A 16,669-nucleotide genomic window follows, 5' to 3' on the forward strand; every position below is an offset into this window, starting at 1 on the left:
CAAGAGCCCAGAGCAGATGAGAGAGAGAGAGCAAAGGGGGAAGTGCTACACATTTTTAAACAACCAGATCTTGTGAAAGCTCTGTCACCAGACAGCACTAGGGGAATGGTGCTAAACCGTTATTAACCACCCCAATGATCCAATCACCTCCCACAAGCCTCACCTCCAATACTCCAACAATTAAACGTGGGATTTGGGAGGGGACACAGAGCCAAACCATATCACCTGTTTTGTGATTAAAAAGGAACTGAGCAGGAGGGCACAAGATTTCATCATGCTACTAAGTAGAGCATGCAATTTAAAACTTATGAATTGCTGATTTCTGGAATATTGTAGTTTAACATTTTTGGAACACACTTGACAATGGGTAACTGAAACTGCAGAAAGCAAAATGACAATTAAAGAGAAACTACTGTAATCAAACTTCTAACAGCCTATTTCTAGCCTACAAACCCTGCCTGCCACTCACTCTTCAAAAACAAGCCTGCAAAAGTCTTTCTGCTTATTCCTACACAGGAATTTCCAGGGTCATTCAGACAAAAATATGCATTTAAAATACTACATTTTAATGGTGAAAAAATGTAGGCTATGAAGTGGAAAATACATGTGCCATAAAATGGAGATCATAAAATTAATAGTGAGACCTTTATTTTCATTTTTGAGATTCAAGAAAAAAGATGAAAGTAGTAGTATTTTAAATAAACTAAAAAAGACTAAGAGAGTACATTTTAGAATAGTTCTACACCTGTCAAGAAGTAATTATGGAAAACAATAAGAAAAGCATATAAAATAATGCCAAGGATTTTTAATGTTAGATAATTGAGTGTTGGGTAAGCCATGGAATTAACACATAATTATGCCTGGAAATGCAACTAGTGACGAAAGTTTTACCAAACTATATAATGTTAACATAAGGTTATATACAGGTCCATTAAGTCCCACAACAAACATCTTCAACTGACTTATAGTACAGCAAAAGGGCATTCAGTGTTTACACAAACATTTGAAATTCAGGAGAGAGAAAGCCGCTAAATCTATTATTATTAGTTCTACCTCATGTATGAATAAAACCTGTCATAGCTTTGCAATTTGAAACAACATAGAGTTAATTTACTCTCTAATGGGTTATGTTGATCACCATGCTTGTTATTAAGGCAATAACTAGTGAATATTTTTAAAGGAAGAGATGGCAGTTCAATATTTAAATTGTTTTTACACTTTGTCTTGAACCTTGTCTTTTTAAGCATGTCTAATTATTCTGAATGATGTCTATGTGACATGGATTTCTCACCTCTTACCATTTGCATTATTAACTTCTGAATGCTTTTCAGGACACAAGTTCACAAACATTAGTGGAATATTTACTCGAGGCTCTGAACTATGTTAAGTTTACTGCTTTAATGATGAATAGCATGCTTCTTATTAATGAATATAATCCTCCTGGGGTTGTCTTATTTAACACTGATTGCTGTTGGATGATTATTTTCTGTGATGTTGTTTACACTACATTAATGCAAAGAAGATTATGTCTGCTATTTTACCATCTGCATTAAATGATTCACTCATTAAACTTTTCAACAACTGGTACCACCAGATCCTGAAATCATTTTCTTCTCTTTTGTTAATCATATCATTAATATATTACTCATGCAATCTCTTATTTTAAAACATATATTAAAGACTTTCTGTAATCTTTAATAAATTTCAAAGATTGTATTTTATTCATTACATATTTGAAGTATTTTTAATGGTAATCCTGTAAACCTAATAACCTAATAGTGACATTTAATAATGATTTAGAAATTATTTATATTATTTAATATTTGTGTATTTTCAGACTTCTATAACCCCCCATTATGCATGCATTAAATGCCTTCATCAAAATGTCATTTTTATTAGTTTCATATCAGGCAAAAATATAAACCTTTGAATTGTCATTAAAGATCCACATTTATTTTGGCCATGTGCCAACATATATTGAGGGGGTAATGTTAATGTTTGCATAATGTGCAATCTGCGTAACAACAATATATAGGCATACATGTTAACATGTTTCAAAATTAGACTTGTTAAATAATTCTTAAGAGCACACGTGAAGAGTTTGGCACAATTTTTGAGCTTTATGACCTTTAAAATTTATGCAATTTTGAGTAGTTTTCGCTTTCACCCAAAGTTTGTTACTTTTAATTTTTCAAAGGCCAAAGATTTTTCATCTTTGTTAATGACGTTTTTGATAACTGCTTCTGAATTTTGCCAAGAATTGATAAACTCTTTATTATTATTTTTGAAAAATAGCATTTCTTCCACAATGCAGCTTTTTGGAGCACTTTCCTTGCCAAAGTTTTCCCAAGACATTCACAAAAAACATTGCCAGCAGATCTAATTTCCTCAGTGATATTTTATTTACTTTTTCTGCATCTGGACATTTTTAAAGATTAAAAGATATAGGTGCTAAGCTACATCTTATGATGATTACATAATTGGTTTATGCCTTCTGAGTGGGAGAAAATGTTCATAATGATGAAAACATAAGAAAATGTAAAAATTGAAGATTGTGGCATTTGCCCTTGAGTAGGCTGACTAGAAGTATAAAACAAACAAACAAACAAAAAAACTTACTTAATTATAGGTTTTTCTGAAAGCCTGAATAATTTGGCCGTGGAATGCATGGTATTAACTGTCTTAGTTTAATGTCTGCCACTGTCCAACTCCACTTTATTCAGGTCAGTTCTTCACGAATTTCCTCAACAGAATTTATCACTAGCCAGAGGATGTCCTAATTGCAAAGTGCTGCTTCAAGTATTATACACCTTTAAGTTAAGTTGTCTTTTTTTCTCAATGATTTGAGAATTTTATATATTCTGTTTTCAGGTAATTCATTAATTATGCATTTGCTGGTATTAAATTTCTCAGATTTACTTTGAATAAAAATAGCTTCATTTCACTTATAATTTGAAGAATACTTGTACTGCAATAGTATCCAATATTGCCAGTAATTTTCTTTTCTCTTTTTTTTTTTTTTTTTGAGACAGACTCACTCCATCGCCCAGTCTGGAGTGCAGTGGTGCTATCTTGGCTCATTGCAAGCTCCACCTCCCAGGTTCACATCATCCTCCTGCCTCAGCCTCCCAAGTAGCTGGGACTACAGGCGTCCACCATCATGCCAGGCTGATTTTTTTGTATTTTCAGTAGAGACAGGGTTTCACCGTGTTAGCTAGGATGGTCTCAATCTCCTGACCTCATGATCCGCCTGCCTCGGCCTCCTGTTGCCAGTAATTTTCTTTTGGTGATTTGAAAATAGCATTTTATATTCAGCTGGTTTCCTGTAACCTTAATAGGTCAACTTGTAGACCTCTTAAAGCTTCCCTTTACTTGGACTGTTGTTCAGATTTTCTGTTCTATTTTGTTGTTATTATTAGAGTAGCTTTTCTCTCAAAATTTCAGTCTAGATTTTCTTCTCATTTATTCTCCAGTTTAGAAATTCTTTATTCATCTTTGTCTAATGTGTTTTTACTTCCATCCCTTGAGTTCTTAAATTGTTATTTGTTTTGTCAGTTTCGGATTTTTCATTTGGTTCTGCTATATAGATTCCAGTCATCTGCCTTGATTCTTTACATGTTTTGTTTTTCTTGATATATTAAATGCAGTTATTTTGACGTATTTGAAAACTCCTTTACCTGGTTTCCTATTGGTTTTTTATTAATGTAAATTTCTTCTCTTGGATTTATTTTCATATCTGCTTTGGTGAATACATGTTTGTTTGTTTTAAATTTAATCTATGACATTGTGTATAAAAAATTGAGATAACTTGAGCCTAGGAATACTTGAGTCTAGAATGATGTTGTATTTCTTCAAAGATGATACAAAATTCATACTTTCCTCAGTTTACTTATAAATTTGCATATTTTGGATTTAACTTCAGCCCATTTGTGAACTGGTCTTTTTGTTTTTCCTTGAATACAAGCATTTTTTTTTTCTGTGCAATTTTATGACTGTCTAAATCAGAGCAAACATTTTGAACCCAAGAATAATGTCTGGTCACATCCTGCTATTTCTTTGACCGTCTGATGTAAATCTAAATGTCATGTGTAGGAGTCTTCCTATCCTATGATTCTTTCAGTATCTAGAAGATGTGCACAATTCTCAGGTGGGGAATCTTTAGTAAACTTTCCATTCAATGTCTTCTATACAGACACTGCTAAAGCACTGTACAGAAAATGTGGACTCATCTGCCTAAAATCTATCATCAACTGATTAACCTTTGCCAGTGACAATAATACAGATGTTATAGAAATGGAGAATGGTGAACAGGCGAAAATTGACTGCATATGATACTTTTTGCAAGAAGTCCTTCATGGAATAAACTACTTGAAACTCCAGGCCCATGTTCTAAAGGAATATTTGAACTGATAGTTTTATGGAAGCCATTCCACAGCCAGTGATGTAGCATTTTCATATTACCTATGAGAAAGGTAAACATTCCAAATACTGCACGTTCTCACTTAGACTGGGAGCTAAATGATAAGAATTCATGAACACAAAGAAGGAAACAACAGACACTGCGGTCTACTTGAGGGTGGAGTTTGGGAGGAGGGAGAGGAGCAGGAAAGATAACTATTGGGTACTAGGCTTAATACCTGAGTGATGAAATAATCTGTAAAAAACACTGATATAAGGTTACCTACCTGAAGTAAGTTTACCTATCTAGCAAGCTTTCACATGTACCCCAAATCTAAAGTAAAAGTTAAAAAAAGAAAGGAACATCTTAAAATTAGGGTTGAAATTTTTTTATGGATATGGGAGAAGTTGAGTGCCCTAATACAAGTCACAATAGTAATGTTGCTATTTTCATTTATTTTGTTTGCAAATCTCACATAATGTATTTCGATTTCCCTCTTCCTCTTGCATTTGTGGTGTCCAAATAGTCTTCTAAATTTGTTGCAAAAACCATTCCAACTAGACTTTATTGTTCCTTAACTAGGATGGCATGCAATTTTATGTTTCAGAGCAAGTTGCTTCAAATTCTGATTTTGAAATTTGCCACTAAACATTCATCCAAAATGTTAATTTTCTTTTTTTTGTTTTTAATTATTTTGGATACATAATAGCTGTTGTATTTATGGACTGCATGTGACCTTTTGATTCAAGTGTAACATGTGTAATGATCAAATCAGGTAATTGAGGTGTACATCACCTCAAAGGTTTATTATTTCATTGTGACAGGAAATTTCAATTTCACTCATAGTTATTTTGAAATGTACAATAAATTATTAACTACAGACACCAGATTGAGCCACCTAACACTAGTCATTCTATCTAACTGTATTTTTGTACCCACTGACAATCTCCTCCATTTAACTGCTTCCCTTCTTTCTCAGCCTCTGGTAACCATCATTCTACCTCCATGAGTTCTATTTTTTGTTTTTAGTTCCACTGTTTTGCTTTAGGTCCTACATGTAAATGAGAACATGCAATATTCATCTTTCTGTGCCAAGCTTGCTTTACTTATAATGCCTTCCAGTAGTGCCCATGTTCTTGTAAATAACAGAATTTCATTCCTTTTTATTATTGAATAATATTCCATTGTGTATATGTAACACATTTTATTTTTCCATTTCTTCATCGATGGATATATAAGTAGATTCCATATCTTAGCTATTGCTAATAGTCCCACAGTAAACATGGGAGTGCACCTTTCTCTTTAATATACTGATATCCTTTCTTTTGTACACATAGCCAGCAGTAGAATTGCTGAAATTATATAATACTTACATTTTCAGTTCTGTTAAGGAACCTTCATACTGTTCTTCATAGTGGCTGTACTAATTTGCATTATCACCAACAACATAAGAGGGTTTACTTTTCTTCAAATCCTCTCCACAATTCATTATCTGTCTTTTGGATAAAAGTCATTTGAACTGGGGTGAGATGATATGTCACTGTAGTTTTAATTTTCATTGTTTTGATAATTAACGATGTGAAACATTTTTCCATGTACCTTTTGGTCATTTGTATGTCAACTTTTGAGAAATGTCTCTTCAGATCCTTTGCTCATTTTTTTTGAGACCGAGTCTCTCTCTGTCACCCAGACTGGAGTACACTGGCGCGATCTTGGCTCACTGCAACCTCCGCCTCCCAGGTTCAAGCAATTCTCCTCCCTCAGCCTCCCAAGTGGATTACAAGCATGTGCCACCATGCCTGGCTAATTTTTCTGTATTTTTAGTAGGGTCAGTGTTTCACCATATTGGCCAGGCTGGTCTCAAACTCCTGACTTTGTGATCTACCTGTCTTGACCTCCCAAAGTGCTGAGATTACAGGCGTGAGCCACCGTGCCCAGCCCAATAATATTATTTTAGGCAGATAAAGTTTTTAAATATGTATTTTAATTTGTAAGTGATTAAATAGCTAAAATGCATGTGTGGAAGAAATTTGAGGATTTTTCATTGGTGTTTTATATAGTATGACAATTTCCTAACCTTTATTATGAAACTCAGATTCTACTTTAAAATTCTTGTTCAAAAAATACCAGCATCTGATTCATCATGGTGTTAACATCAGTTGATTATCTTTACTTATGCAAGTTGTGATTTGCTTATTTCTTTTTAAGACGTGTGAGCTTATTTTTAAAAAATATATCTTAGACATCTGGTCTATTATGTTAGGACACCCTGAATTTGATTTAAATATTTTATTTCATCAGGCAGTCACCCTGTTTAGGTTCAGCATGTGAGTCTTGGCCTAGTTTCTGGGCTGAGGGTCCAATGATAGTTTAATTTTCAGAATCTTTGCCGTGTCATTTTGGTTTACTTGGCTTACGTGGACACTGAAATGTCCATAAGCAGTAGATAGAATAAACAAATTGTATTATACTCAAATAATGGAATAACTTACAATTAAAAATAGGTTGATCTATGTAAACTCATGAATAAATTTCACAAGCATAATATTGAACAAAAGAAGCCAGGTATAAAACAATATATAATTCAATTTATGTGATTTTTTTAAAAAAAGAAACAGTGTAATCTAGAGTGATAGAAGTCAGAAAACTAGTTAATTCTGATTCATGGATTTTGACTAAGAAGTGGACATTGAAGACTTCTTGTATCTTGGAAGGTTTCAATATTCTATGTACTCATCTGGTAGTCTTTAATAAGAAAAATAATATGTGTATATATGTATAGAATACATAATCAATTAGTACACATGTACAATTTGTACCCTTTTAATGTGGACTTCATGATATATATGCTATAAGTCAATAATTATGTAAATTTTTAAAGATATTTAACCTTTTTGTCAACTTTGTTTTAGTTTTTTTTTTTTAACTCTTTTATTGTATACATTTGAGTTTCCAACATAATGTTATGGGATTCATACAGTTATAAAGATACATATAGATAGTACAATGATTACTGTGGTTAAGCAGAATAACATACCTATCATCTTACAAAATTATTTTTGTATGTCACAAGAGACACTACAACCTTATTATGTATTATGTATTATATAACAAAATCCCTAAATTCGTTCAAAGATCTCTTAAAAATATCAAACATCCATGGATGCTCAAGTCTCTGATATAAAATGGCATAGGATTTGTACATAACTTATGCACATCCTCTCTTAAATTTTAAATCATTTCTAGGTTGTGCATAATACCTAACACATGTAAATGCTGTGCAAGTAGTTGTTTTATTGTATTGTTTGGAGAATTATGACAAGAAAAAGTCTGTACCTGTTCAGAGAAGATACAATTTTCTTTTGAATATTTTCAATCCATGGTTGGTTGGCTGAATTCATGGATGTGGAACCCATGGATATGGAAAGCTGAACATATTTCAAATTCTATGCTAGTGTGCCTATGAGTATGTAAAATTTTACTAATATGAGATTAAAATTAGCATATACTATCACTATATAGTTAATTTGAACTTTTAGAGTCATTTTGATCTCTTTATGTTCAATTCAATTGATCTTAAGGGAATAGAAAACGACAGGAAAACATAAGTAGTTCAGTCTTTCTCTTTATACTCTAACCATAAAAACAATGTTAATGTTAATTTTGAAACAATTCCTTATCATACATTTTAAATTAAATGTCAATTATATGAATGATGTGTGTACTTGTTTATTCATTTATTATACATCAATTAAAAGTTCAAAAATATTCTTGACAGGGCCTTTTCACCAGATATTCTGATTTAATTGGTCTGGCATAGAGCACAAACATTGATATATTAAAATATATTATTCTTCCTTTTAATGTGTAGACAAGGTTAAGAACCACACAAAATAATAATCAGCCCAAATTTTAGGTGTAAAAATGCTGATATAGATCAGCAAATAAATAAGTGTATGAAGTGTATGTACTATAGAGATACAAAAGTTCGGTCCCCACATCTTGCTGTTCTATTACAGCCTCGACATTGATTCCATTGATTCTAGTTTTCCACAGCATGGGGAATAAAATTATCTGTTTTACTGGTTACAACTGTGTAACTCTAATAGAGCTAAAGAAGAGTGTGGAAACATTCCGTGATGAAAATGTAAGCATCTTCCTTCCTTCTCTGTATTCATCTATCTATTTAGTGAGCGAGCACTCTAATCTATCTGATTACCTTCCTTTTTCTTTTTTCTCCTTCCTTCCTTTTTCATTTCTGCTTGTATATAGTTTATATAAAAATGTATATGTAACTTGGACAGTTTTAATTTTTTCCTTTCCCATTGATATTGGTTGTATTTTGTTCAGTCATGCTATATAAATCTGAAATGAAAGTGAGTTCTTACTGGATGTTCTTTGGCTTATTATCAAGAGGTAAGCCCACACTAGAAATATGTTGGTAACTAGACTATACTGTAAAATGAATTATCTTACACTACTGATGGGTTTTATTTGAATTACACACCTATGCATTTGATACATAAAATGTGAGTGGGTAGGGGTATACATTAGTTAGTATGAGAGATCTTTTAAAATGGCTCTTTTCTAGCTTAATATATTTTGTTAACTTTAAAGAAAAGAAGATATAGTTACTCTGTTTTTAGATGGCCGTAGTCATTGCTGAGATTACATTAATCCTGTGTTGATTGTACCTTTTATTTATTTATTTATTTATTTATTTTTACTGCAGTTGACCCTTGAACAATGTGGGTTTGAAATGCACAGGTCCACTTACACACATTTTTTTTCAATAAATATATTGGAAAAATTTTTGGAGATGTGCAACAATTTGAAAAAAGCTCACAAATTGTGTAGCCTAGTAATATCAAAAATAAGAAAAAATAGGTATGCCATAAGGCATAAGACATATGGAGGTACAAGTCCATTTTGTCTTATTCTACCATAAAACCATGCATTTATGATAAAAAGTTAAAATTTGTCAAAACCTGCCCGCAAATACTTACAGACATTTCATGGGCACCATTCAGAATGGAGAGAAATGTAAACAACAGTAAAGATTCAATATTAAATCATAACTGCATAAAATTAACTGTAGTACGTAATGTGCTACTGTCGAAATTTCATAGCTGCCTATTGTTGCTATTGCAGTGAGCTCAAGTGTTGTAGATATCTACTTCAAATGCCAATTATCTCTGCCTAAGAAGTTCCTCTCTCAGGTAAATTGCTTATAGCAGCAAAAGGTGGTACCTCACAGTTCTCCTCAGCCTACTCAACACGAAGACAATGAGGATAAAGACCTTTATGATGATTCACTTCCATTTAATAAATAGAAAATATATTTTCTCTTCCTTGCAATTTTCTAAAAAAACATTTCCTTTTCTTTAGCTTACTTTATTGTAAGAATACAGTATATAATATATATAACATAAAATATGTACTAATTAGCTGTGTTATCAATAAGACTTTCAGTCAAGAATAGGACACTCATAGTTAAGTTTTTAGAGAGTCAAAACTTATATGTGGATCTTTAACTGCACCAAGTGTTACCCCCTCTAACTGCAGCTTCATTCAAGGGTCAACTGTATTTTAAATAGTATTTTTTTTTTAATGAACAAACGATGTAATTGCATCTAAAAAAAGTTCTTAGGTTGGATAAGTCAGGGTTTTCCAGAGAAACAACAAAAAATATATATCTCTATCTATATTTAGATGTAGAAATACACAGGCTGGAAAGCTGATGATGTAATTACAGTCTGAATCTGAATGAACTCCAGGATAGCTGGTTCTGTAATTTCCAAAGCCTGAGTTCAAAGGCAGGAAAAGACCAGTGTCCCAGCTTGAACACAGTCAGGTTGATGTAGTACATTCTACCTGATTATATATTTTTTGCTGTATACAGTCCTTCAATGATTTAGATGAGACTTACCAACATCAGGGAGGGCAATCTACTTTACTCAGACTACGAATTCCAATGTTAATCTCCTCCATTAACACTCTCACAGGCATACTCAGAATAATATTTAACTAAATATCTGGGCACCTGGTGGCTCAGTTAAGTAAATGTATAAAATTAACCATCACATAGGATTTTTGTTCGATCAGGTATTTAATTTTCTACATAATCATTTTAATTTACAAATATTAAGAATTACAAATAAAATTATTTACATAATTATAGGGAATTATGCATTACATTCCTATGTATTCCTGAGTCTGGTTTGAATTTTAATTTCTTTTTAATTCGATATGTCATTCTATTTCTGCAAGTGTGTAACGTGATGGATATTGAGTATGAATATCTGTTAAAATGACATTTTGTCACATCAAAGTATTTGTCTAACCTCTTCTTACTTTTTCATTGTCTGAATGAATTGTGGTCATATTTTACTTAACTTTAAAACATCCTATAACGGTTTTAATTAAAATATTTTGTATTTATGGGTTAATTTAGAGAGATAAAATCTTTACAACATTGAGTGTTCCGATCCTAAACAACATTGCATTTCCTTTATGTATTTTTAAATCCTGAAACAGGTTTTATAATTGTTCAAACATAGGTCCTGAACACTTAGATATTTTATATTTATTTCAGGGTTATTCATTTTTACTGACTTTTGATTCTTATTTTCTGAAGTGTTAGTTCCTTCTATTAAGACTTGCAATTAAGAAACTGAAAATGTAGTTAAATTTAGTAGAGATTTGTGAGTGAAATCGTTGAAATTTGAAAGCTGATATAACTTTCCTTAAGTTTCTCAACTGACACTGATATAAAATTTTTTTCAGACTTCAGCACTCTTTCTGCTTAAGTCCCCAAAATGTTTTTGAAGTAGAATTATAATTTAATGCTTAAATAATAGCTTTTATGGATGCTGCCCTTGGAGTCACTATTTAATCCGATTGAAAAACACCAACTAAAAGAGCAGTTCATAGCCAAATCCTTCATTCTCTTTGCCATCATTGTAACACCTTTTTTGTTTCCTGTTTTATTATTTCTGCCTATTTGTTCACAGTTTTGTTTAGGCAGTAGATAATCTATAAGCTTGCAGCATTAAAGTGAAATTATATTTAAAAACTAAGATTAGTTTTACAGAATTATTTCCAGGTTCTTACATCAAGGTAATTATTTCACATGCTTTAACAACAATTGCAGATATTTATTTAAATAATTAGTTTGTTAAAAATCATAATGTTGAGACTAATCTTGACTAAGACTAATGCTGCTCTAAAAACCAACATACACGCACAAAATTTTTCTTTGTTTTTCATTTGCAATATGCAGAATAATTTTTTTTGAAGATAGTAGGCTGAATAATGCTCTCCCTCCCCACAAAGATGTCCATGTCCTAATCACTGGTTCTATGAACGCTGCTTTGTATTTGTTGTTATGTTAAAGCTCTTTGGATGGGTTACCTGGAATAGTCTTGATTATCAAAGTTTACCTGATGTAATCAAAATATGAGACATAAAAGGAGTCAGAAGAGGTGATGTGATAATGGAAGCAGAGATTGGAGTTATATAATCGGAAGACGAAGGAAAGGGACACAAGCCAAGGAATACAGATGGCTTCCAGAAGGTGGCGAAAGCATGGAAACATGTTGCCTCTAGTGATCCAGAAGGAACCAGCATGCCAACACCTTGATTTTAGCCCAGTGGAACTAATTTCAGGCTTCTGGCCTCTGAAACTGTAGAAGGATAAGTTTGTGTTGCTTTAAGCCATGAAATTTGTGACAATTCGCTAACAGTAGCAGTAAAAGTTAATAACAGACTGAAAAAGAAAATGTGGCCTCTGATCAGGTGAAGATAGTATAAACATTATTGAAGTCATCAAGAATTTTGGTTCAAGATATTACAAAACTATAGTCGGAATTACTAAAATGCAATATTTTTTTCTTCTGACTTCATCGCTAAACTCTCCTTTTCTTAGATGCATTTAATATTGTTACATAATATACTTTTATTTATGTAAGACTTAAGTTGAGGCTTGTTGAAATTCCTTTACAATTTTCTGCTCTGACATAATATTCCATCCAACTCTCCACACACTATTATTTAGTAACTATGAGAAATGACTAAATACTAGTAAGAAGCTAACAGAAAATCTACTCAGGTACACTCAAACAAAATAAAGCAAATTTATATAAATTAAACATTAAAAATAACTGAAAGAGAAAATACAAATTAAAATGATCATAAAATATACCTATCTGAAGGTCATGAAAATATTATTTTTGTCTTAGCAACACTATTTTATTTTAATATCCATATTAACAATTTTACCACAGTTTGTCTTGCATGTGATTTGAACTATGGGTAAAGCATCAAACTTTTCAATGTGGCTCCCCATTTGACTCAGTAACATGTATTGAAAACAAAATCAATGTCTTATTATACCGCAATACTGCAATGTTATATTTTACCATAAAACACACAATGGGCTCTCAGGTACTGACTGTCCAGCTTAAGCAACAAATTATTATCATTAATTTGGAGTCCCTTTGGGTCTATCCCTGATTTGAACCTTTCATTCCACTTTTTGTAACTAATGAATATGCTTAATTTTGTTTATCATTTTTTATTTTCATTTAGTTTATTATATATGTTTATTTAAGAATTAGTATGCTTTTCAGAATATGTAATCTGACCAAATTTTGACAACAGAATGTAATATATATTTTAAAAAATTATTTTAATTGAAAGTTTTGTAAAATACATATGTAAACATTTCCTCATTTAAAATAATATTACATTAACAATATGGTATTCATCTATCCTTACGGAGTTTTAACCAGCTTACAAGCCTATGTTATTCTTTCAAGATCATTACATGACTAATAATTATTATTTTAATAATTTTAAAGAGTGGCATAAATGTCAAGTAAAGAGAAATGTTACATATAAATCAATAATAAAGAAATTTCATTTTGGAGGCAAATTGCAAATCTGGCAATGATTTCTTCCCCTATCTGTATGGAGGCATTTTTTCAATATGATAGTTTAGCTCCTCCTAAAGGGGATGGAGTCTTTTTAATTAACTGTAGACTCTGTACTTAACTATGTTAATTACCTTGACCAGTGGGATAATAGGCAACATGATGGGATCGATAGCTTAAAAAATTCTTTTTCCATAGCCTTGCTATTGAAACCAGCTCTCCCATAGAACTGATGTTTATGGTTTATTTGAATAAACATAGGAATTTATCTTCTCAATCTTAAAGTTTGAGAAAGTCACAGTTTTTTTTTATCTGGGTTCCCTTCTCAGGAAACCAACCATCAGGCCTCCACAGATAGTATCAAGGAATTGAAACTTACCAGATCACCACATCTGGACAATGAGACACCAGACCCCTCATCCATCATGATTGCCTAACTGACTACGTCCTTCCTATTGACCAAGTCCTCTTCCTTTCTCCTCCCTAATTTCTGTTTTGCTGCATGTAGTCACATTTCTTCCTTGCTATAGAAGCCCCTGATTTTAGTTGATCAAGGAGATGGATTTGAGACTGATCTCTCATTTCCTTGGCTGCAGCACACAATTAAAGCCTTCTTCCCTGACAATACTCATTGTGTCAGAGATTGGCTTTTTGTGTAGTGAGCAGAAGGACCTAGAATGAACACCTAGAATTTTAAGAACACTCTCTCTTGCTGCTATTGAGTTTAGCTGATACATCAAAAGAACCCTCCAGAACTTCCTAGGTAAGCTCACCTGTCAGGTAGTTAGATAGACATTAGCAGCAAGGAAAGGGTGAGAAAGGAGAGCAGAAAAGCTGTCATGAAGAGCCCCCAGCCCACCTAAATTCAGCTGCCAAACAGCCCTAACTCCACTCTAACGGATGGAGTTTGTGGAAAAGTCTGTGGCCAGCACATCCTGTAGAAGGAGAAACTAGGGCACAGGTGGAAATTCCCTAAAGTAACAAATGCCCAATAACATAAAATTGTATCCTCAAGGCCACCCCAAACTCATCATACATCATTATAGAAAAACTTACAGATGGTTTTACCTCCTAGCCCCTGAGTGGGCTTTTCTGTATGAATTATGGATAGGAACACACACAGTTTAGCTTTAGTTATATAACCATAAACTGCCAATCAAATAACATGATCCTGTCACTCAGACACAGCCCAAAACTCAACTCCTCCTCAAAAATGCCATAAAAGCGCCTGAGCTCTGTAAAGAGGAGCTGATTTTGCTTCGCAGAAATCTGCCCACTCTCCTTTGAGAGTGTATTGCTATGCTTCAGTAAACTTTGCTTTGAGCTTGCATTGTGGTATTAATTTGCATTGCTGACTATCACAAGAGCCAAGATTGCTGGTCCAGAGCTCTGGCTCTGTTAATCTCCTTTGTTAAAGGATCCATCCCAAAACAGAATTTTCAATATCACACCCAACTTTGTGGGTGGGTCCCAGCTCACAATGCTCACTCAAAGCATCCTGAGATTTGTAATTGACTATTTTTAAAGGCATTAAATTAAACATGTTTTTGTTTCTTATGTAAAGTGCAGTTGACACATTTTCCCCTATCTTATAGACTATCCAGTAAACCTACTGATATAGTTTGGCTGTGTCTCCACCAAAATCTCATCTTGAATTGTAGCTCTCATAATTCCCACCTGTTGTGGGAGTGACCCAATGGCAGATAATTGAATCATGTGGGCAGATTTCCCCATACTGTTCTCGTGGTAGTGAATAAGTCTCATGAGATCTGATGGTTTTATAAGGGGAAACCCCTTCCACTTGGTTCTCATTTCTCTCCTGTCTTCTGCCATGTAAGACCTGCCTTTCACCTTCTGCTGTGATTGTGAGGCTTCCCCAGCCACGCAGAACTGTAAGTCCATTAAACCTCTTTTTCTTTATAAATTACTCAGTCTCAGGTACATGTTTATCAGCAGCGCAAAAACAGACGAATACAGTAAATAGCAGCATTCCATCATCAAATGGAAGCGGTATATATGTGATTGGGCTCAGGCAGGTCCTGAGGGCACAAGTAAGTTACATGAGGAAGTGGCTCAAATGCCCATGGTCCCCACTCCTGCCACCTTGCCTTCTGTCCCCCAGCCTGCACTGATCGCCTCACAGGGAGTTCCCTATGATCAGCTGACAGAGGAAGAGGAGACAAGGGCCTGGTTTACAGATGGCTCTGCACAATATGCAGGTACCACCCAAAAGTGGACAGCTGCAGCACTGTAGCCCCTTTCTAGGACATCTCTGAAGAACAGTGGTGGAGTGAAATCTTCCCAGTGGGCAGAACTTCGAGCAGTGCTCCCCTTTGTGCACTTTCCTTGGAAAAAGAAATGGCCAGATGCGCGATTATATACTGATTCATGGGCTGTCGCCAGTGGTTTGGTCAGATGGTAAGGGACTTGGAAGAAGCGTGATTGGAAAATTGGTGACAAAGAAATTTGGGAAAGACTTATGCGGATGGATCACTCTGATTGATCACAAAGTGTGAAGATATTGTATCTCATGTGAGTGCCCACCAAAGTTTGACCTCAGCAGAGGAGGATTTTAATAATCAAGTGGATAGGATGACCTGTTCTGTGGACACCACTCAACCTCTTTCCTCAGCCTCCTTGTCATCATTCAATGGGCCCACGAAAAAAGTGGTCATGGTAGCAGGGATGAAAGTTACACGTGGGCTCAGCAACATAGACTTCTACTCACCAAGGCTGACCTGGCTACAGCCATTGCTGAGTGCCCAATTTGCCAGCAGCAGAGACCAACACTGTGCCCTCCATATGATACCATCCTCCAGGGTGATGGTATCCACTAGCTATCCACTAGGTATCCACTAGGTAGCCAGCTACCTAGTGGCAGGTTGATTATATTGGACCTCGTCCAACATGGAAAAGGCAGCAGTTTGTCCTCACCAGAATAGATGCTCCGGATATGGGTTTGCTTATCCTACACCCAATGCTTCTGTCAAGACTGCCATCTGTGGCCACACGGAATGCCTTATCCACCATCACGGTGTTCTACATGGCATTGCCTCTGACCAAAGCACTCATTTTACAGCTAAAGAAGTGCAGCAGGGGGCTTATGCTCATGGAATTCACTGGTCTTACCACGTTCCCTGTCATCCTATCAATCCAGAAGCAGCTGGATTGATACAAGAGTAATGGCCTTTTAAAGTCACAATTACAATACCAACTATGCAACAATACTTTGCAGGGCTGGGGCAGAGTTCCCCAGAAGGCTGTGTATGCTTTGAATCAGCATACAGTATATGGTACTCTTTCTCCCATAGCCAGGATTCATGGGTCCAGGAAGCAA

The sequence above is a fragment of the Gorilla gorilla genome, chromosome 1, assembly GCF_029281585.2.
Source record: "Gorilla gorilla gorilla isolate KB3781 chromosome 1, NHGRI_mGorGor1-v2.1_pri, whole genome shotgun sequence".
In the NCBI taxonomy this organism is placed as follows: Eukaryota; Metazoa; Chordata; class Mammalia; order Primates; family Hominidae; genus Gorilla; species Gorilla gorilla.